The 20552-nt window shown below is 51.1% G+C and overlaps 1 protein-coding gene across 2 annotated transcripts in view; it reads left to right on the plus strand.

Moving 5' to 3' along the window:
• The first annotated feature begins 450 nt into the window (after window positions 1-450).
• The window catches only part of THSD4 (thrombospondin type 1 domain containing 4), a 571839-nt gene continuing 551737 nt past the window's right edge, over window positions 451-20552 (plus strand). The window contains exons 1-2 of one of the 2 annotated variants that reach the window (XM_032342609.1): window positions 451-748; window positions 16208-16315. The gene's annotated coding sequence lies outside the window, so the exon portion shown is untranslated. The remainder of the gene's footprint in view (window positions 749-16207; window positions 16316-20552) is intronic. The other variant, XM_032342608.1, reaches the window with a different exon arrangement.

The following is a 20552-nucleotide window of genomic DNA, read 5'->3' on the forward strand; positions in this document are numbered from 1 at the left end:
CCTGCCTTCTTGCCTGCTCTGGTACACAACGGTATTCTCCTTGCCCGCTGCCTGCTTCAGCCTCAGCCCCGTCCTGTTGCAGTCAGAATGACTGTTCCGAACACAAGGATGCGCCTGCCCCTCTTGGACCTCAGTCATTCAGGGGCTCCCACAAACCAGGATATGATGAACCCGTAATTCAAGGCCTTCGACTATCTGCCCCTCTTTTACCTTCTGGTCTCAGCCCTTTTTCCTCTCCCCTAGCGAGTCCTGGTCGATCCGCACCATGCTTCACTCCGCTCTCGCCACCTTCCTGTCTAGACCGCCCTCCTCTTTATGGGATGATGTCCGTTGTTCCAGTACCCAGGGCTCAGTCCCGCTCCTGTTTGCAAGGGGCCCCTTCGCGGGGGTCGCGGGGGTGGAGTGGGGGCCGGTTCTTCCCGAGGCGGCCGCCAGGGGGCGACAGGAGCGGCTCCAGATGACAGCGGGAGGCCGCGAGTGGGGGAGGGAGGAGGGACCGAAGGAGCGCGGATCCCGGTTCTCCCGATCGCAAACTCCGAGCCACAGCTTTCCGCGCGCACCCGAGCCTCTGGCCGCCCGCTCAGCCCGACGCCGAAGCGGGGCGCAGCGGGAGCCCGTGCAGGGCGGGCGCGGGGCGGCGGCGTTGGCGGCGGCCGTCCATGCGGCGTGCTCCGGGCTGCCGGGCGCCGGGAAGCACGCGGGGGCGAGGCGAGGCGGCCGCCGGCCGATCCGGGACGCGGACCGCCAGGTGAGCAGAGCCGCCCGCGCCGCGCCGCGCGCCCCGCGCCCCCTGCGCCCTGTCCGCGCGGACCCGACCCGGCCGGGCCGCTGCCCTCCTCTCGGGCCCGCTCTGGGACCGCAAGACTCGAAGGCGCGGGCGGTGGGGCGCAGTGGGTGTGTCCGGGGCGCCGGGGGTCTGCGCCCACGCCGGGCATGGGGAGCCAGCGCGCGCTAGGTCCGTGCCGACGGCTGTGCCGCCTCTCCTCCCCTTCGCTTCCATTCCTTTCGCTTCGCTTCCCTTCCTTTCCTTCCTTGGGGATTTACTGGTCACGGCGCCAGCACTCACCCTAACACCCTCCACCTCTGAAACTCTAGGGACAGCCAACTTGGGCCGTTCCGTAGTCGGGGCCCTGCGTTCCCTGGGCCGGGGCCGAGGGGGACCGGCGAGTGCACACCCAGCCGGTGCGCCCCTACCGAGCCTCGCCTCTGTTCTGCCCCGGGCCGGAGAGCTGGTCGGTCTCGGTTGGCGCGCAAGGAGCCCCGGCCCGGGGCCTCGGCCACGCCGTTTTCTAGAAAGCCTCAAATCCTTGTGTGTGTCTGAGCTAAGCCGCTGCAGCCCAGCGCCTCTGGGAGCCGGAGTGGATGGGTTGTTTCCGCCAACTCCGGACACTTCCTCAAGTGCAGCCCAAGTACCTGCGGTCCTTGGCGCGCTTATAGAACTGGCTGTTTCAGAAATAGCTCCTGGGGCTGCAGAGATCTGGAAGTTCATATTTTCTTTTTTTTTTTTTTTTTTTCCTTTGAAATAACCATCAGCCCTAACTTGGGAAGGGGATTTCAGGGCGTTCTCAGGCCCACTTAGCGTCTGGAAATTGTGGGTCTGGTGTTTCCCAAGCAGTCCACACCCAGCCTCCCGCCCCCCACCCCACCCCACCCCACCCCAAGCCTCCCCTGCTGCTTATTAAATGTGCATGCTTGCGTCTCTTCAAGTCTCCTCTGTGCCCCCGTGGACCTGGGTAGCTGAAATGATTGTGGATGCCTGCTGGAATTCGGACTAGGAGACCTGGAGGGAGACCCCAGAGAGGTCCAAGGAGTCATCTTGTCTGACTTTCCTAGCAGCTGGAGGCACCAAGGCACAGTAACAGTCTAAAAATTTTTCAAAGATCACACAGCTCTTAAAACCTGCATTACCTGCGTCTGTCTTTGCTTCATTGATAAAGGGCTTAATAGATCTTCCTGGGTCTCAATATGCAAGGAAGCAAACATTTTAAATAGGCAATTTAAATGCGGTACTACTCAATTCCTACAGATTTTTGTTGGCATCATAGTTGAATTCCTTAGAAAGCAGATGGGAGTCCTGGGACTTTCCTATAACCCTCTGCAGTGCTGGAGCAGGGATTTCCCAGAGGTCCTGGCCTGGGAAGTGGGTTCGGGTGATCAGAATCCTGGAGGCCCTACAGAATGAGGCACCTGGCTGACCTCTCCAGAGGAGGGCTGGTCAGGTGAGGTCACCTGACCTCCCTGCCCCGCCCAACTCCCAGAGGGCACTGGGATTGGTTTTTATCTCCCTGTCACTATCTCCTACCCTGAAGAAATCTTTCTAACTGGCTGCTAGGGAAAAAATGAGTAAAATTAAATACAGTCCGGAGTTTGGGAGTAAGATCAGGGCTGGATGTTTTAACTGAGAGTTTTTTCGGGGTGGGGGGTTGTTTGTTTGTTTTGTTTTGTTGCCTGGAAATGCGTATTGTGATTGCAGCCAATTATTCTAAAGAGTGGTGGGGCACGAACCCCCCATCCCCTTCTCATCCGGCATTTCCCCGCATAGTACCCTTTGCCTCCTAATTGGCTGGCAGTCTGAGTGTTTGAGTGCCCTCAATGCCCCCATTCCGTCCCCCACGTTTATAGCGCATTCATTACCAAGTTCCTTCCACATTCTTCTGTGATATCACAGGGGATCATTTTCCTGTCTCCCTCCTCTCTGCTCCCTCCATAAACCATGTCCACGTTACAGTAATAATCTCCCCTCTTGACTCCCAGCCACGAGTCACTTTTCTCATTTCAATCCATCTTCTTTCATGCTGACAGATTAATATTCCTAAAATTCTGATTTTGCCACATCATTCCTCTCAAGAAATCACAATGGCTCCCCAGGATTCACTTCTATTTAATTCTTGTCCAGCTGATTTTTTTGAGCATCTGCGGTGTTCCAGGGACTGGTATCATGTGCTAAGGCTTAAACTCAGAACAGGACAATATCCATGCCCTGGATCTGTTGACAGCCTAAGAGATGATAAATAGCCACCCAGGAGAGGAAAAGATGTTAAAAAAAAAAAAAAAAAAAAAGTAACCACGAAACAATGAAGAACCTTGGGGATACCAATGAGGGAGAGTCTTTTCCTGCATGGGAGGAGCTAGGACAATTACAGCTGGGCTTTGCAGCATGAAGAGGAGTTCAAGGAGATGGGAAAGGCTGGAAGGAGAGAGGGCATAGCAGACAGAGGAAGAGCTTGAGCAAGGACCTAGTAACATGAACGTGCTGGTATAGACATGGTAGCCAAGGCCAAGGATCAGTCTTCATCTGGGCAGTGGGACCTATCTTAATTCACTGGAGAAGTCAGTTTTGAAGGGTTGGAGAGAGCTGATTCAAGAGCCGCCCACCTCTTCCCTGATGTCCCCCGTGTCTTTATGATGGGCTTGTGTGCACACTAACGGCAGCTCAGAATTTCGGTTCTGCCAGAAAGTACACCCCAGCCTCTCTTGCACACACCTGTCTCAGTCTTCCCTGAACCCCGCTGAAGTCCTCCCCCGCCTCCTTTGCATTTACTACTTACACAGCCTGGACACGTCCAGGGCGGGCCGGCCTCATCTCCCAGGCCCCTGAAGTTTCTCCAGAGTGGCCTCTGGGCTTCTCCTTCCTGAGCCTTTCCAGGCTGCGTAGCCCGGTGCCAGCCCACGGCCAGCTCTTGCTGGCCTGACAGCATGGCTGTGTCGACGCTTCCTTCCCAGCTTCCTTCCTGTCTCTTCTCTTCCCTCCCTCCACCATCTCTCCTTTTCTGTGCGTGCAGAACTGTGATAGTTATCTACATCTGCTTAGATGTGAGGCGGCCATATTACTGACTCTTGTCTGTAAAAACAGTGATGAGCCGTGTTAGGCCAGAAGTTGTAGTGTGACACGGGCAGGCGCCGGGAAGAGGGAGGCTCTCTGGCTGGAGGAGACTTCGTGGACTCTTGCCCTCTTTTGGACCCCCCACTTCCCTCCCCCTCTGAGGACCTGTGAGCTGACGCTGGGACCCCTTCCTCACTTCGGCGCCTGTGTTGTCCTTTTTTTCTCTCTCCAGGCCTTCAGAACTGACTTCTCTGGTTTCTGGAACCTCGCTGGCCCAGTGAACTCATTCAGGTCACGTTTTGTGAGCACTGGGGTGTGCTCTGCCGGATGCCTTAATCCTCCCAGCAACCTGTGAGGGAGACGGTATAATCCGAATTTTACAAGGAAGAAAACTCCAGCTTACTTGCCTTAGGTCAACAGCTCAGGTTTTGAACCCGGCTCTCCGTCAGGTGCTCTTTCCACTGTCTCACTGTTCCCTGAAAGGGTTGTCTGTGGGACATCGGAATCTGAATTCACATTGGCTGGGAAGACACCAGATTCCAGGGTGGAGGCCGGCCTGGGAGTTGGCATTGTTTAAAGACTGCCTCAACTGATTGTTCTACATGCTTGGTGTGAGGACCACTGCCTTAGGCTGCCTTCACAGGGAGGTTCTGGTGACAGGTGGTGAGCTGATCAATCACTTTATCCTAGGTCACAGGGTGACCTAGGTGACCTTTATAACAGAGGCCTTGACCTTGACGCTAAGGAGTGAGCAATGGTGCATCATGGCCCCAGCCAGACGGAGACAGAGAGCCCTGTTTCAGTCAAAGCGAATATCTGTTCAGTCTTGTAAACATGCCCCATCCCCTCTCTGCAGAGGTACGCAAGCCCAGCCCCACCAGGCTCCTTGTGGATCTATTTCTTGGCCTGGGCAAGGCTCAGGGAGCAAGATCAGGTAGGTTGGTTCGAGAGCCCCAGGTTTTCTGAGGTTAAAAAATGAGCTGGGACCCCCCCCCCCCCCATAAGGCCAAACACGACATGCTAGCCCCTCACTTCCCTGGCCTGGTAAGTCTCACCTCCCTTGCCAGAGTGGGGTGTGGTCACCAACACATCCCCTTTATTCTATAAGCCCTTAAGTCACAGTTTCTGGTGCGTGTGACAGAGGGATGGCCAAAAGCCATCTGGAGTCTGGTATGGGGACCGGTGCGTAGGCCCGCTGAGCATTAGGGAGAGGCCAGCATGCAGTAGGAGCTCGGTGCCTGTTCTCACCCTGTTTTTCTCACCTTCTGTGTACCCAGTCAGGGTCTGACAGGCAGGCAGCTCTCAGTATGTGCGCTAAATATAATCTCAGCCCCCCAAGTCCAGGGGGTTTGTGTCTGAATAATTGTCCAAATATGGCAGATCAACACTTGTACTGCATAATAATAGTAGCAGTAGTAGTAATAGTAGTAGTAGTAGTAATGAATTACCCATTCAATAGCCTCTCCCCACTCCACTCCCTTCCCCGGTTCCCTTGAGATCCCCCAAGGGAGAACCTCAGCAACAGTCGGGCAGCGTGTTCTCTGTTGCTGGTTAGCTGTCCTGGGAGAGCGGCCACTTTCTGCTCATCTCCTCTCTTTCTACCTCACCTTCCCACGGAAGGGACTGTGCCTATCTCTGTCCCCTCTGGTGAGCCCCGCAGAAGCGGGTCCCTTCAGTGATGCTCCGCGGTATTCTCCCACGGCCCTTCTCTCCTCGGGCGTGGTCCAGAGCACGGAGAGCCGGAAAGCCGGGCCCTCGATGCAGGAAGGTGACCCTGGGCAGCTCGGGGGCCTGGGCTGGGCAGCAGGCCGGCCCGCCCCACCCTCCCTGCCAGCTGGCGGGCTGCCTGAGGGCTGGCCAGGAGTGAGGACCCAAGTAATGAGTGATTAATGGGCACCCCATCTAATCTCCTGCCAGGGGAAATGAAGGGCCAGCCATGGGTTGGGGCGCGTCTTGACCTGCTCCAGGTGGGCTTGGAATGCACCCAGCTCAGGATGGGGATTAAGGCTTGAAAGACAGAGGAAATGAGATGTTAACCCTTTGGGCCGTGGCCCTCTGAGCCCCAGCAGGGAAATCACGAGGGAATTATCTACAGGCATCTGATGAAAGGGGAGCATGGCCTTTGATTTATGGCCTGGATGCAGCCACGTGACTACCAGGCGTTGAGGGGGCGGTCCGGGGTGACAAGCCACGCCTCGGACTTAACCATTTTTCTTGGAGGCTCAATCAAGAGAGATTACTTTCTTTTGAACATGGATACACGGACAGCTGGGAGACGGCTCTACCTGATTCCTTCTTGGAAACCTTCCGATCCTATCAGCAAATTACAAATTGGTAGCTGCCGAACAGACTTTTCCTCCCGAAAGGCAGTGCCTCTGACCACGTGGCATTTTAAGGCAGAGAGGAGGGCGTGTGGCTCCAGTAGCGGGGTCCACCTTCTCCCGGGTGGGGCGGCAGCGCAGGGATGCTGAGGTTGGGAGCCCCCGGGGACCCAGCTTCCTGGGCTCTGCCTCGGCCTCCGTCAAGCTGTGGCTTCCTGGACAGTTTCCTTGTGTGCTGTAGTGTCCCGGTCTGTGAAAAGAGGGTGATAAGAGCACAGATCCGGGTAAGATGCGTGGGCGTGTAACGTGTTCACAGCAGCCTTAGACCCGTGGGAGTGCCATCGTGTTCCCCGGGCTTCTCGAGCTGAGCCCAGAGATCATGGCTTCTCTGGGAAAGGCATGAGAGCATCTCCTCCGGATCTCCAAGACTTGCTGTGGGGGAGCTGAGGACGCTCTCTCTGATTGATGTCGCTTGTTTGACCCCTGACCCTCACGTGCCTTGAATTCTGGCCCCCCTCTACTCTCCCTCTGCTGCTGGCTCCTAGCCTCCGGCTGCCCTTTGGGTGACACTGCCCTGCCCCTCGCCCCTTGCCTCCATGCTTGGCATCCGGTCGCAGTGGATGGCCAGGGACGCCTGCCTCGTCCTCTTGCCGCATGCCCACTGCCGGCCAGCTCTGCCCGTGGCCCGCCGTGCTGTGACCTGACAGCCCCAAGCAAAAAGGCTGAGGGTAGAGAGGGCAGCTGCCTTGCAAGCCGTATTAGGAACAGTGGAGACAGGCTGATCCAGACGCAAGTCACAGCTCTGTCCCCTGTTCTGGTTTCTCTGAGCTCCCATTGCCTCATCCTTGATTGAGGCTAATAATAGTAGCACTTATCTAATGGTTGGGAGGAGGGTCACAGCCGGCAGTGGACAGGAGGCCCTTTGGACTGCAGGGGGTGGTGGGGCTTTACTGCTGGTTATAAGGCGAGCCTTCGGCATGGAGCAATGTCTTCAAGCTTTGAATATCTTTACATGGTGTGCACTGACATCCTGGCCTCTGGCTCTATTTAGTGTCTTTATCAAAACAGGCAAGTACCCAGGGCCTGCTTGACTCTAGTGATGTTTCGGTCAAGGCGGAGGGTTTCATTTTGCTTGAAGTCCAAGGGATCTTCTGGCCTGCTCAGGAGAAGGAGCTGCTGTTTACAGAGCTCTGTATCAGGTTCTGGGACTTACCAGCATTAATTTATTGCATTCTTTCAATAATTCTTGTGAGCTAGACATTGTTATTCCTGTTCTACAGCCTAGAAAAGTGAGGCACAGAGAGGTTAAGGAACTTGAGTCTGCCCACACAGCAAGTAGATGGCAGAGTGACGTTTGACTTTCTAAGCATCTGATTCCAATGGGCCAGTTAGTGCCTCAATCTAATTGGAACCCACTGGAAAGTCGAATGGTAACTCCTTAAAAGTCTAATTATGACCCACTTATGATTCTTTAAAAGTTGAGATGTAATTCACTTACCATAAAATTAACATTTTGTTTTATTATTTTTAAAAGATTTTAAAATTTATTTATTTGACAGAGAGAGAGACAGTGAGAGAGAGAACACAAGCGGGGGGGGGGGTGGGGAAGCAGGCTTCTCGTGGAGCAGAGAGCCCAATGAGGGGCTCAATCCCAGGACCCTGGGATCATGACCTGAGCTGAAGGCAGACGCTTAACAACCGAGCCACCCAGGCGTCCCTAAATTCACCATTTTAAAGTGTGCAATTCAGTAGTTTTTAGTTTATTCACGGAGTTGTGCAGTCATCACCCATTATGTAATCCCAGAATATTTTCATCACCTTCAAAAGTAACCCCGTGCCCATTAGAAGTCACTCCCCACCCTCTCTCCTCCCCAGCCCTGGAAACCACTCATCTCCTTTCTCTCTCTCTGGCTTCTGGACATTTCAGATAAATGGAGTCCTAACAACATCTTCTTTCACTGAGATTAATGTCTTCATCCCTCCTGAAGTACGGATCAGTCCTTCATTCCTTTTTATCACCACATAACCCAGTCTTAAAGTAAAATATAAGGCGATTTTGCTTGGAGAGGGAATGGAGTATCGGCCTCCGAACAGACGCAGCACACACGGGCTCGCATGTTTTCCTGTCAGCAGGTGGAGCGAGTGTGGAGTGCGGGCAGGTGCGGGCCTGGCTGGCTGGCTGCGCCCAGCTGCTGTCCTCCTGATACCTTGCTGTGCTGCCCTTGGCTCATGCGTCTCTCTCTGCGGGAGACGTCCTGGCGAGGTGGCGTGGGTGCAGTGGACCTGTGCTTGGGAGAAGCCGGCCAGGGGTTGGGGGCGGCTTGAGATTGACCTTTGCCTGAGTCTCTTTAGGGTGGGTGCTGCATGGGCATCTTAGCAGCTGCACAGTCAGCTGTGACACCTGGGACCCAGGTGGCCTGCAGTGGCAAACACTGCCTGCTGATGGCGGCTCCGCTGATTTGCTGCTTAAGTTTCTCAGTATTGGATTTGATTTTTGGGGGGTTACAAAGACAAGGTGTATTTATTGTAGAAAACTTAGGAAATAACAGAAAAACACAAATGACCCATAATTCCCCAAACAGTGATGACTATTTTTTGTAATGTGTGCCTTTGTAGTCTCTTTCCGTGCACACACACACACACACACACACACACACGCAGAGTTTTATAACATTGGTATCATGCTGAACATATTGTTTGGTTCACTACTTTTTTCACTTCACAGTAAGTCATAAACCTTTTCCCTAGATACTAAATATTCAGTATTCTTCTGAAACATGGTGTTCTTAATGGCTGCAGAGTATTTTTAGAAATGTCACTATTTGCTTAAATGACCCTCTCTTTGGCGACATGTTGATTATTTTCAGTGTTTCAACATTATTCACAAATAAAACTGCTTGTTCCTTGCATGTTTGGGATACTTCTGTAAATGCATTAGTGCTCTTTGAGGGACAAACTATACAAAGACTCCAAAGGTATTTGATACCTATGGGCCAACCGGCCTTCCAGAAACACTGTATAATTTATGATTCCACAAGAAACATTTTTTTAACTTGAGTTTATATGTAACTTTACCAAAGCATCCCTCCCTTCCTCCTCTTTCTCTGTCACTTTTTCGGCCCCTCTCATGTCTGCGTAGGAACACTCACTGCTTACACCCTTCTGTTTTCTGCTTGATTTGCCTGGAAGGACACGCACCTCTGTCTTTTTTAGAGACTATGATTTTGTGTAAACATTTCTCTTAACCTGGTCAGGCTTCCCATTTTTAGGCATAAATGACGATTTCCATCATTTTAGTTCACAGTCTGGGTTGTTCTCTAGTTTTTCCCTAATCAAAAAAACCGGTGCTACCAGTGTCTCTGTTCAGCCTGCTGGTAGGGCGTGTCGTGTCCTTGCCCTCCGTGTCTCATGTTCTGTTTGGGAATTCAGTTCCCAGGCATGGAATGACCAAGTCCAAAGCCGGAGCCACGCTCACAGCGTTCCGCGCTGCTCAGGGGTGCTGCGGAGAAAATGCATCTGGGAGGTCAAGGTGGGGGTGCTGAGAAACAAAAGGGGGGCTTGTTTTCTGTCTTCCCTTCCCTTTCCCTCTTGGGTTCTGTTCTGCGCTCATGCGGGCACCGGAGGAACTCAGCACCTCACTCCGGGCAAGAGGCACGGTGAGGGGCAGACTCCCTGAGTTCCGCACAAGAAGTCATGTCAGCGTTCGTCCGGTGCTCACCTGGAAATGGAATGACAGCCGTGTGCTGTCTTTGGTGGCTGGCTGCTTCCTCTCCGCAGAGCGGGGGCAGAAGGTTTTGGCAGCTTCTGATGTCCTGTTCTTCTGCCCTGGGGGTCCTGTCTGGGCAGCACCATGCAGTCCCTTATTCCTGGTTCCAGTGCTTTCTGAGCCTCGAGGTGCCTCAGGTAACTTCAACCTGTGTTGTCAGCGGTGTGAATCCCAGTCCTGACTCTGCCACTTACAGCCCGTGTGGCTGGGGACAGCTTAACCTCCTTGAACATCCGCTTCCTTGTGTGTGAAATGGATCAGGAGTCACAGGCGTGGTCAGAGTTAGAGGAGACAGTGTTCGTTCATCTCCACTGAAGTGAGGGGCTTCCAATGTGCCTTACTTACCATCTTAAAGATAAAGCAGACGGTCTTCCTGCCCTTGGCGGGGGTACTCACAGCCTTGGGGAGGGGGCAGGCGGAGAGGATGATGGGTGTGATAAACATTTTGCAGGAGAAAGGCTGGGGACCAGGAGAGGGACATCAGATTCTGACTGGCGGGAGTTCAGAGACCCGAGGGGGTCCCTCGCCTTAACAGGGAAACCATGTGGGCGGAGGGGAAGGAAATAGAAGGCTCTTGGGTTTGATGGGAGGGTGGCTTTCTTGAAGACCTCCCAGGATGCAGATCTCTCCTAATTGGCTTACTTTGTTCCCATAAAATAAACGTAAAGAGCAGAGCATGTGGCCATGCTCGATACATTTCTCAGAAACTGTCGTTCTGCTCGATGTTGCTTTCCCCGTGGGGGGTCAGCGTTAGCTCTACCGTGGCTCCGTGGACTCATTCATAAGTTGCTGAGGATCCCGTGACGGCTCTTTAGCTCCCTGAAGAGCTGGTGGTGGTGGTGGTTCCTCGTCATCTTGGTGTGTTTTTAATCTGGCAGCACCGTTTGACAGAGGGCCTCGATCAGGGTCCGGCACACTTTTTTCGTAAAGGGCCAGGGAGTTAGTGTTTCTGCTTTGCAGGCTGGAGGGGCTTTGTGGCAAGAAATCACCTCTGCCTTTGGAGCAGGAGAGGACAATAGACAGGACTTAAAGATGTGGACCAGCCTGTGTTCTAGGGAAACCTTGTTTTGTTTTGCGGATGCTGCAGTTTGAATTTCATATGATTTTTATGTCCTTAAGTAGTATCTTTCTGATATTCTCTTTTTTTTTCTAGTTCAGAACAGGCAGCGGGTCAGGTTTGGCTCCCTGGGCAGGGGTTTGTGGACCCCTCGCCTAGATGACTATTAAGCCTGAGAATTGTTTTCAATTATAACAAGAGTGAATGTTAAAATCTCCCAGTAGTTAACAAAAGCACTCACCCAAGTTTGAGTGCTTGTAAGAGGATGTAACTTAATTCACGAGTTCTCTCAAACGATGGTGGGCATTTATCATCTTGGCTGACGCCAAGGTGGGCAACTACTTCGCCATGGCCTGTAATTCTTTAAGCAGTTATTCTTGCGAGTTAAAAATATTTAATCATATTATTTCAAAAATTTGGGCATCCAATGACTTTATTCATGTTATGTCATTCCATCCCCTGCTTCCAGTTGTAGCCCATGAAATTGTTTATTATCCTATACTGTTGCAGAGTCTGGCAATTCTGCCTGTCCCTCAACAGCGTGATGACCTGTGGTAGGGGCCTTGGAACTTGACTTTGGCTGGAATTTTTACTGCAGAGTCCAGGGGAAGGCATGGGAGGAGGACCCAGGCGTATGTCTGGCACATGGTGAACATGGACTAAACTTTTGTTCCCTCGCTTCCCTTTCTTTTCCTCCCCACCCAAAAGCTCTGTGTATTTGGTCAGCCCCCAAACCTGCTGAGCCTCTTTGAAACTGTGGCTTTGCTTCTTTCCACATGCAGTAAAGTCACTAACCTTTTTAAATGGAAATGAAAACAAAGGCTGTTAGAAAGCAGTTTCCCCTCCCGGGTCACCAGCTTTCCTTTGCAGAAGAATAAGCAGTGCTGGGCTGAGACCACCAGCCGGCCAGCCGGGGCCAGACCAGAGAGGCCCCGGGTCTGGGAAAGGCGCCTCCAGCTGGGTGCAGACTCAGCTCTCCAGCCAGGAGGGGGGGACGCCTGGCCTGCTGGCTGCTCCGAGTTCTGCAGCTCCTGGGTGTATCTTGGTTTCAGGGATTCCAATGGTAGGAAAGCCAGGATCCTCTCCAGATGGAAGACCACCAGCCCCGAAGGTGACCGTGATGCTGTAGCTCTTGGCTTGCGAGTATGCTTTTGCTGTATGTGTTGGACGGAAGACCTGTCTTGAGTAGACGTATGTTTGTGTTGTTTCGAGGATAATGGTGCATACCCACGTGTGCTTTCTGGCCTGGGGTCTGGTGGGATGTGAAAGGAGGCAGCCACTATCCTTTGGCTGGTGAGACTTTTCGTTATTGCTTTGGCTGGGGGGCTGACTTCTTCCTGTGCCTTAGGAGCTCTTTGGTTTACAGACAAGTGATCTTGGAGCCAGGGGCCTGGGTGTTGAGCCCTGACTTTGCACGAACTTGCCAGATGACCTCCAGCCATACATTCTCCATCTCATTCTTCATTCCTAAGTGCATGGTGACAACCTAGACCATTTCTGAGGGCTTTTTTCTCAGTTGAGATATATGGGGAGCCTGGACTTTTGTTCCCATCCAGCATCAATAAGACATCCATCCCTCTCCCCAGTGGGGTGTTCAGACATGGCCTCGTGGAGAGTCAGGACTCAACACCACCTGGTAACGAGGCTATTCGTTCCCCTTTACCTCCCACCAGTGGTGCCAGTGGAGGCCATATGAGGTACAATAGTAAGGCATTCCTACCCCTTCCAGCCAGGGAAGGGTGAGTGGGACATGCTGGAGAGCTGAACTCCCATCCCTGCTCAGCAGTTATGATGGGTTCCCCTTCCCCTGCCAACGTCAGTGGAGGCCCAAGTGGCAAATCTGGGCTTCCATCTCCCCCGGCCAAAATGATATGGGGTCCTCCTTCCCCTGCAGGAGCAGGCTCAAAGGCAGCCAGCTATAATGGGAGGTTTAAGTAAGATCTAGAGCCTCATAACATGATACCTAAAACATCTAGGTTTTGATTGAACATTACTCATCACACCGAGAACCAGGAAGATCTCCAACTGAATGAAAAAGGACAATCAAGGCCAACACCAAGATGATGGAGATGTGGGAATTATCTGGCAAACTTTAGAGCAGGCTTCATAGAATGATTCAGGGAGCAATGAACATGCTTGAGACAAAGGAGGAAAAAAAATGGGAAGTCTCAGAAGAGAAATAGCAGACATAAAGAAGAATCAAATGACAGCTTTCGAGGTGAAAAATAAAATAACTGAAATAAAATCTCATGGGGATGGGCTTAACCACAGAACGGAGATGACAGAGGAAAAAAAAAAATCACTGAATTTGAAGATGTAACAATAAAAATGACCGGATCTGAGCCACAGAGAGAAGACAGACAGGGGAAGGGGGGAAAAGGACAGATCCTCGGGGAGCTGTAGGACTATAATAATGTCTCTGAAATCCTAAGGCAGAAGAAAGAAGGTGGGACTGAAAAACACTCAGTGCACTAAAACTTTCTGGGTTTAGGCTAAGGTACAGACCCGCAGAAATCAGGAAGCTTTAGTGACTCTCCAACAAGTTAAACCCAAAGAAATCCATACCATGGTACATTGTAGTCAGACTTCTTAAAATAATTTTGCAGAAGAAAAATGAAGTAGGAGGAATTTGTCTACCAGGTTTCAAGGCTTCAGTAGCTACACAGATCCAGACCGTGTCATGTTGGCAGTGGGACAATCGCATAGGTGAGTGGCACAGAGTAGAGAACCCAGAAACATGCCCATCTGATGGTTGACAAAGGTTCACAGGGAAATCAGAGACACACTGTAAGGACCTCAGTGGGGAGCGGGTTGATCCTGGTAGAAGATGGAGTGGAGAGGAAAGAGCCCTGAGACAATGATCAGAGAGGTCCAGAGTCCTTTCCCCGCATGCACAGCTCATTCGTAGAGGCTGAGTTACGGTTGATCTTTTTCTTGTCCTGGTGTGGGTCACAGGGAGCATCAACAAAGCAGACACAAGAGACAGGAAGAGTACAGATTTGCATGGCCACTGACACTAGAGAAAAAGGCTATGGTTTCTTTCTTCTACAGCCAGTGCCCTCGTATTGTCCCCCTTGACCTCTGTGTGACCTCTGACTCCAATGACTTGCTTCTCTTGGTTTCCTTAAGTAGATTTCCTAATTCATGACATGGCTGTCTGTTTCACATTATCGTAATCTTTTGATCACAGCACCTGATTTCAGCTTTGCCTAATACCGGCCCATCACAGAATTGTGTAAAGGAAGTAAGAGTCATTTGCTAAGCTTCTGCTTCTTTCTGTGAAGACATATGGAACCTCTCGGCATCCACGACACAGCAGTGATTGCTACAAATCATTGACTAGATTTCTATCACTTAAAAAAACAATGACATAATTCAGATGTCAATGCAAAAGAAGCCCCAAGAGCCAAGCAAAAAAAAAAAAAAAAAAAAAAAAAGGCAACTCCTTTCCCCCCGATATTCAGAAGCACTGAGGGCAGAGCTTGTGACTGGCTGATTGGTGGTGACCAAGCCGTATGGAGCCGGGATGTGTTCTGGCTAGGCAAATGCGTGTGGGTCCTGAGGACATCTCCAGGACTCAAGGCCAAAGCCGCCCTGCCGTGAGCAGTGCGGAACACAGCCTCACGCACAGTGGCTCCCCGCTGCTGAGGCCATGCTGCAGTCTGAGGGTTGTGCACTAGGTCAGTGTGAACACGAGAGCTTCCTGGAAATGTGTATTTGAGGGAGTGCATTCAGGAGGCGGGAGAGACTGCTCTCCAGTGGCCGGGATTCGGATCCTGCCGCTCACTCACTAGCCCTGGGACTGCGGACATAGTGCCTCACTGCTCACAGCCTCAGCTTCCCTTCCTGTATAATGGGGAGGTCGAGGGCACCTACCTTCTAGGGTTGTCTTGAGAACATATATAAACGTGCCTAATTTTATAGAGAATTTTTTTCCTGGAAAAATACCACATGCACTATCTTCCTCACAGCGCTGAAGTCTCCCCTGGACCCATTTGTAGACTAATGAGGTAATTGCCCTCTAGGAATCTGTTCTTTTAGAGTTAGTGCATCTGGTCCACTCTCCTTCCCCGACAGGAAGAAGGAGCCAAGGCTCAGCCTGAGCCAAAGCTGCCATTAGTCCCATGGCCACCTGTCTCTGACCAAGCTGGTTTTTGGAATGAGCTGGATGATCATCTGGGAGAGGTCCTGGGCAGCCAGTCTGTGGTTCCCAGGCAGAGCTCAGCTGTGGGAGTCTGATCTTGTTTCCTTTGATAACTACAATGCGGGGATTACAAACTGCTCTTGGCAAAGGGTGCTGGGGAGAGATGGAGTCCTGAGTGGGGGGGAGGGCTGGGTCTGTTTCTGGGTGTTTTTGATCCCTAGCTAGGGGTGGCCAGCAGCCCATCACAGCTGTTTATTTGCATATTGGAGGCTTCGGGAGGGGGCTGGGGACTGTCATCAATAATGTTAATTTCAGAAAGCCTTAACAATTACCATGGAAGCAAAGTGGCTGTTCAGGGACTGGGCTGGGTAACAGTAGCTTGGAAACACAGTGTGATCACTTGGAGAGAAAGCCCTCCAAGTGAGACTGAACGTAAATTCTTTCTGTCATCACAGAGCACCTACTGTGCCCCAGGCGCTGTTCTAGTCTTCAGAAAGTTAAAAACAAGCCTTTTAGAAGAGCCTGTGCTCTTCCGTAGTTCTGTGTTAGAAGGGTAAAAGACAAATGCAAATCACAGGGATACACTGTGACAATTGCTAGATTGGAGTTCTGCTGGAGACTTACGGGGAAGTAAAGACATTTAACCATGTTTATCAAGTGCTGTAATCAAATGACTAAGTAATATTTGGGGAAAAGAAAAGATCTTCTGCCTGTGATCCATAGTATTGTGTTATTTGAAATTGAAAAAGCAACTTTGTACAGAAGCAGGAACAAATGGCTCATTTATTTTAAATCTCTTGCCTTCCCGATTTTTCTGACCTTGAATATTCTCCTTAGTTACCTGGGAAGTGTTTTTTTAGGACTGAAAACAAATGTAAACCACACCAGTGTTAATGACCATGGAAATGATGCAATTTGTATTGAAATCCCTAACTAATCTGTGCTGATTACCAATTCCTCCAGGTAAGAAAGGAGGGGTAGGTGTTTTAGTAATTGAGTAACCAAGCCTGCTGTAATGTGTTTGCTTGAAAGTATCCAGGGAGTTTCAATGGCTCTTCAAACATTTTTTCCTAAATTGGATTCTGTGGGTTTGCAGGTTGGTCCGGGTCAGCCAGCCAGTTTGCAGAATGGAGTCTCGGGAAGAAATGAATTATGTGGCTGAGTTTGCCTAGGACAGAGAAGAAAGGACAAGCCCTGCAAGGGGGTAGGATGCAAGAGTGAGCACAGAGGATGGGGAGGGGAATGTTCTCGTGGCTGGCTTCGCCCCGCTGGAAAAGGCTGGAAATGGGACCTGGCTGGGAGGTTCCTGGGACCCTGGCCTGAATACCCAATTGCTGCGGGCGAGATTCTGTGCAAGGGCTGTGGGGCTGTGGGGCAGGATGACAGCCACCAGAGGGCTTGGGAGGGGCGCGCCCTCCGTGGAGGCAGCACAGGTCTGTTGGGGGGGTGGGTCAGCGTCTTCCTTCTGGTTCTCTGGCAGCCATTTGTTTACTGAGTATCCGCAAGCTCAGAGAGAAAACAGTCCTGGGCCCTGTTGTCTAAGAAGTGAAAGTCACATGTCTCTGTTCTGATCTTTTAAGCCAGTCCTGTCTGGATGAGGGTTAGAAGGCGGTGTCAAATGATGATCTAGTGCATAAAATCTGGCCTCAGGCTGCCTGGATTTGAATCCTAACTCCCCTACCTACTAGCTGGCTGGCTTGAAAAAGTGACTTAACTTCCCTGTACCTCCATTTCCCTATGGTACTCCTTTCATAAGGTTGTTGTGAGGATAAAATGAGCTAAGGTATATCACGCATGGAGAATGACATTTGGCACATGGTAGCCATTGAGTAGATGTTTGCTAGCATCCTCAGCCTCATGATTATTATCATCTGAAACAATAAATTATTAAGTGGCTCATCTTGGTTTGCTTTGCTCTAAACGATGTTCATGGCACAGTAAATATTCATGTCTTACAGTGTTTCATTTGCCAGCAAATTGGGGAGGCACACCCAGTCCCTGAGGGGAGCATCCATCCAACCAACCATCCATCCATCCAACCAACCTTCCATCCATCCAACCATCCGTCCATCCATCCATCCATCCCTCCCTCCCTCTATTTATCCATTCATCCATCCATCCAACCAACCATCCATCCATCCAACCAACCATCCATCCAACCAACCAACCATCCATCCATCCATCCATTTACTAAATGTCTAGCAGAGGATGAATCTCTGCTGGGTGGGAGGCAGCAAGTCTAATAGAATGAAAAGAGGACCAGCTCTGGTGTTGGTGATCTGTGCTCAAGTCCCAGGCCTACCCACCACCTACCCTGTCGCCTCAGGTTTACTGTGAGGATTAAATCGCATGATTCATGTCCCATATCAGATGCTTAGTAAAAGCTGGTTCCTGACTCCTCTTCCCCTTGACTGATAATGGAAGACAGTCGTGGGTTGGACAACGATGTTGGGAGCCTACATCCTGGTACTTTGATCCATAGACAACTAGAATGTCAGGAGGCATGAAAACGGCTGGCCACGGTTCTGTGAGAAGAAAGTTGGCAGGAATGATGGCGGAGATGAACAAGGTGTTGGTGATGTTGGTAATGACAGGATAGGGCTGAACATAGGCCCAATCCTGAGGCTCTCATTCTGTCAGGACCTTCAAGGGGTGGCTTTCACAAAGGAAAGGGCAGCTTCTGAGACTTGCCCCCACTGCTGATTGAGGGTCTGAAACTGCCTCCTGGAATCCCTGGTCCTCATTCTTGGGGTGAGTCCCTTCCCCTACCACAGGGAGTGGGGGTTTTGTTTGTGCGGAGTTCTAGAGGGAGAAGCACAAGTGTGGGGGGAAGGCAAGGAAGTGGAGCTTGACCCTGGATTTGGGGGGTGGCCTCGGGGTGGGTTTCTCAGAACCCAGACATGAGAGGCTGAGCAGACCCTTCTCTTTCTCGAAGGTATGTGGAAATAGGGTGGGTTTTTCCAGGAGTTCTGGTCAGGCCATGAAGAGAACGGGAAGGAAAGATCCTCAGAGGTGGGCCTCTGGGGAAGAGGCAGCAAAACAGTGCCATTATCCAGGGCACGACGGCCTCTTCTGGGATCCGGAAGCATTTTCTGCCCCAGGTTAGACCTGTCGTAGCTCTTTTGGTCTCCACCATACTAAGCCTTGGAATCCCCTGCCACTTCCTCCTGGTGTGTGGGGACTGTGACTTTAGCCTGACCTGAATCAGGCGACTCTTCTGCCTTCTTGCAGTATTTTTATGGAAAGGAGATAGGGTCTGGCCTTCATCGCCCAGGGAGTGTATGTTGGAACTTGATTGTTGGGTTTTTTGATCACTGTCAAGAAAAGTTATAAATCAACAGAAGCAAACCTCAAAAAGCAGAATCGGCTCCACAGAGAGCATGTTTCCTCAGCTCACTAGCTTGGCACAGTGTTGCCAGATGAGTTTTCGGAAAACTTCCCTCATCAAACCTCCCTGGTCCAGAACCTACAATGGCTCTTTTCGGCCAACTCATCAAAATTCTCCTGGTGTGGCTTTTCGGGGGCTTGGATAATGTGCCTTCGCCTCATCTTCATGATTTTATCCTGCCTGATCAGTTAGAACCCTGCCATGACTTCTGGTCTTCCTGAGCAAGGGCATTTAAACCATTCCGTGATCTGTAGCAAGGCGCGGTTACCCTCCCCGTGTGCGATGGACACCGTGAGCTTCTCTGCTCTCTCACTTTTCTCTTTCAGGTGCACAGATTATGGGGCACCTGGGGGGCTCAGTTGGTTAAGCCTCACCTCTTGATTTTGGTTTGGGTCATGACCTCAGGGTTGTGAGATCGAGCCCTGTGTTGGGCTTCCCACTTAGTGGGGAGTGTGCTTGACAATCTCTCCCTCTGCCCCTCCCTCCCCTAAAATAAAGAAGTAAATTAAAAAAAAAAAAAAAAAGGGCAGGTTATGACCCACAAAATTGATTCCATGACAGACTAAGGGGTTGTGACCTGCAGTTTGAAAAGTGGGACTGATTTAACACCACAGTAATCATGGAAGGACAAGTGAACCCAGGAAACAGAGTGGCTCCCAGCTCTGCTGGACAAGCTCATCAGCCATACCATGAGATAAAAGTAGCGGGGCGCCTGGGTGGCTCAGTGGGTTAAAGCCTCTGCCTTCAGCTCAGGTGGTGATCCCAGGCTCCTGGGATCGAGCCCCGCATGGGGCTCTCTGCTCTGCGGGGAGCCTGCTTCCTCCTCTCTTTCTACCTGCCTCTCACTGACTTGTGATCTCTGTCTGTCAAATAAATAAATTAAATAAATGTTAAAAAAAAAAAAGTAGCGAATCAAGTCTGATTAAGAAGTTATTTAAAAATCATTCTAGGTTAGTGGCCTCCAGACGGTTTTGATTGCACCCTCCATTGGTAAAAAAAGTTTACACGTGTAAGTCCCGGGTACTCTTTGGTTATTATCCTTTTTTAACTAATGTATGATATGACCACATAAAACATACATCCCAAATATACATTTTAAAAGGTTGAGATTGGGACACCTGGGTGGCTCAGTCAGTTAGGCATCCGGCTCTCGATTTTGGCTCTGGTCCTGATCTCAGGGTCATGAGATCGGGCCGCACATTGGGCTTTGTGCTGAGTGGGGAGTCTGCTTGGGATTCTCTCTCTGCCCCACTCCCCCCCAATATGTTCTCTCTTCTCTCTTAGAATAAAATAAAAGGAGGGGCGCCTGGGTGGCTCAGTGGGTTAAAGCCTCTGCCTTTGGCTCAGGTCATGATCCCAGGGTCCTGGGATCGAACCCCACGTTGGTCTCTCTGCTCAGCAGGGTGCCTGCTTCCCTCCACCCCCCCGCCTGCCTCTCTGCCTACTTGTGATCTTTGTCTGTCAAATAAATAAATAAAATCTTTAAAAAAAAGAATAAAAGGATAAGATAAAGATGAAAGAAATCCCGTTTTAAGATGACACGCTAATCATGATGGCTTCATTCTATTGTCAGCAAATGTCTGAAGGCAAAATACACAGAGAGGACAGGGTTCACGGTTCTTAGCAGTGACTATAAATATATTTTCAAATTGTTTTGATAATTTAAGCTGTTTTTCTGGCTGACTTGTCAGATTTGGAAGCCATTTCTTTGCAACACATCTTCTTTCGTCAGCATCACCCTTCCTTTCCTGACAAACCCAGAAAAGCTCCGTTGGCACCTGGTTTTGCTACTTCCATCCACTGGAAGTCTGGAGGACGTCATCATTGGCACTTCTCTTTCCCTCATGCCCTCGGTGGTTCATTTACCACATGCTGGGGATTTTAGCTCTCCATAGGGGGTCGGGTCCTCTCACGTTTGCCTTCCATTGCCATGTTGTACCACACGGCTTCCCTCTTCCTCCCTGGTCCTCCCACGCCTCTCCACACAGGGCTTCCTCTCCCTGTGGTGTCCCCTCCGCACCTGGCTGACACCTGCTTACCCATCAAGCCCCAG

The sequence above is a fragment of the Mustela erminea genome, chromosome 5, assembly GCF_009829155.1.
Source record: "Mustela erminea isolate mMusErm1 chromosome 5, mMusErm1.Pri, whole genome shotgun sequence".
Taxonomy (NCBI): Eukaryota; Metazoa; Chordata; class Mammalia; order Carnivora; family Mustelidae; genus Mustela; species Mustela erminea.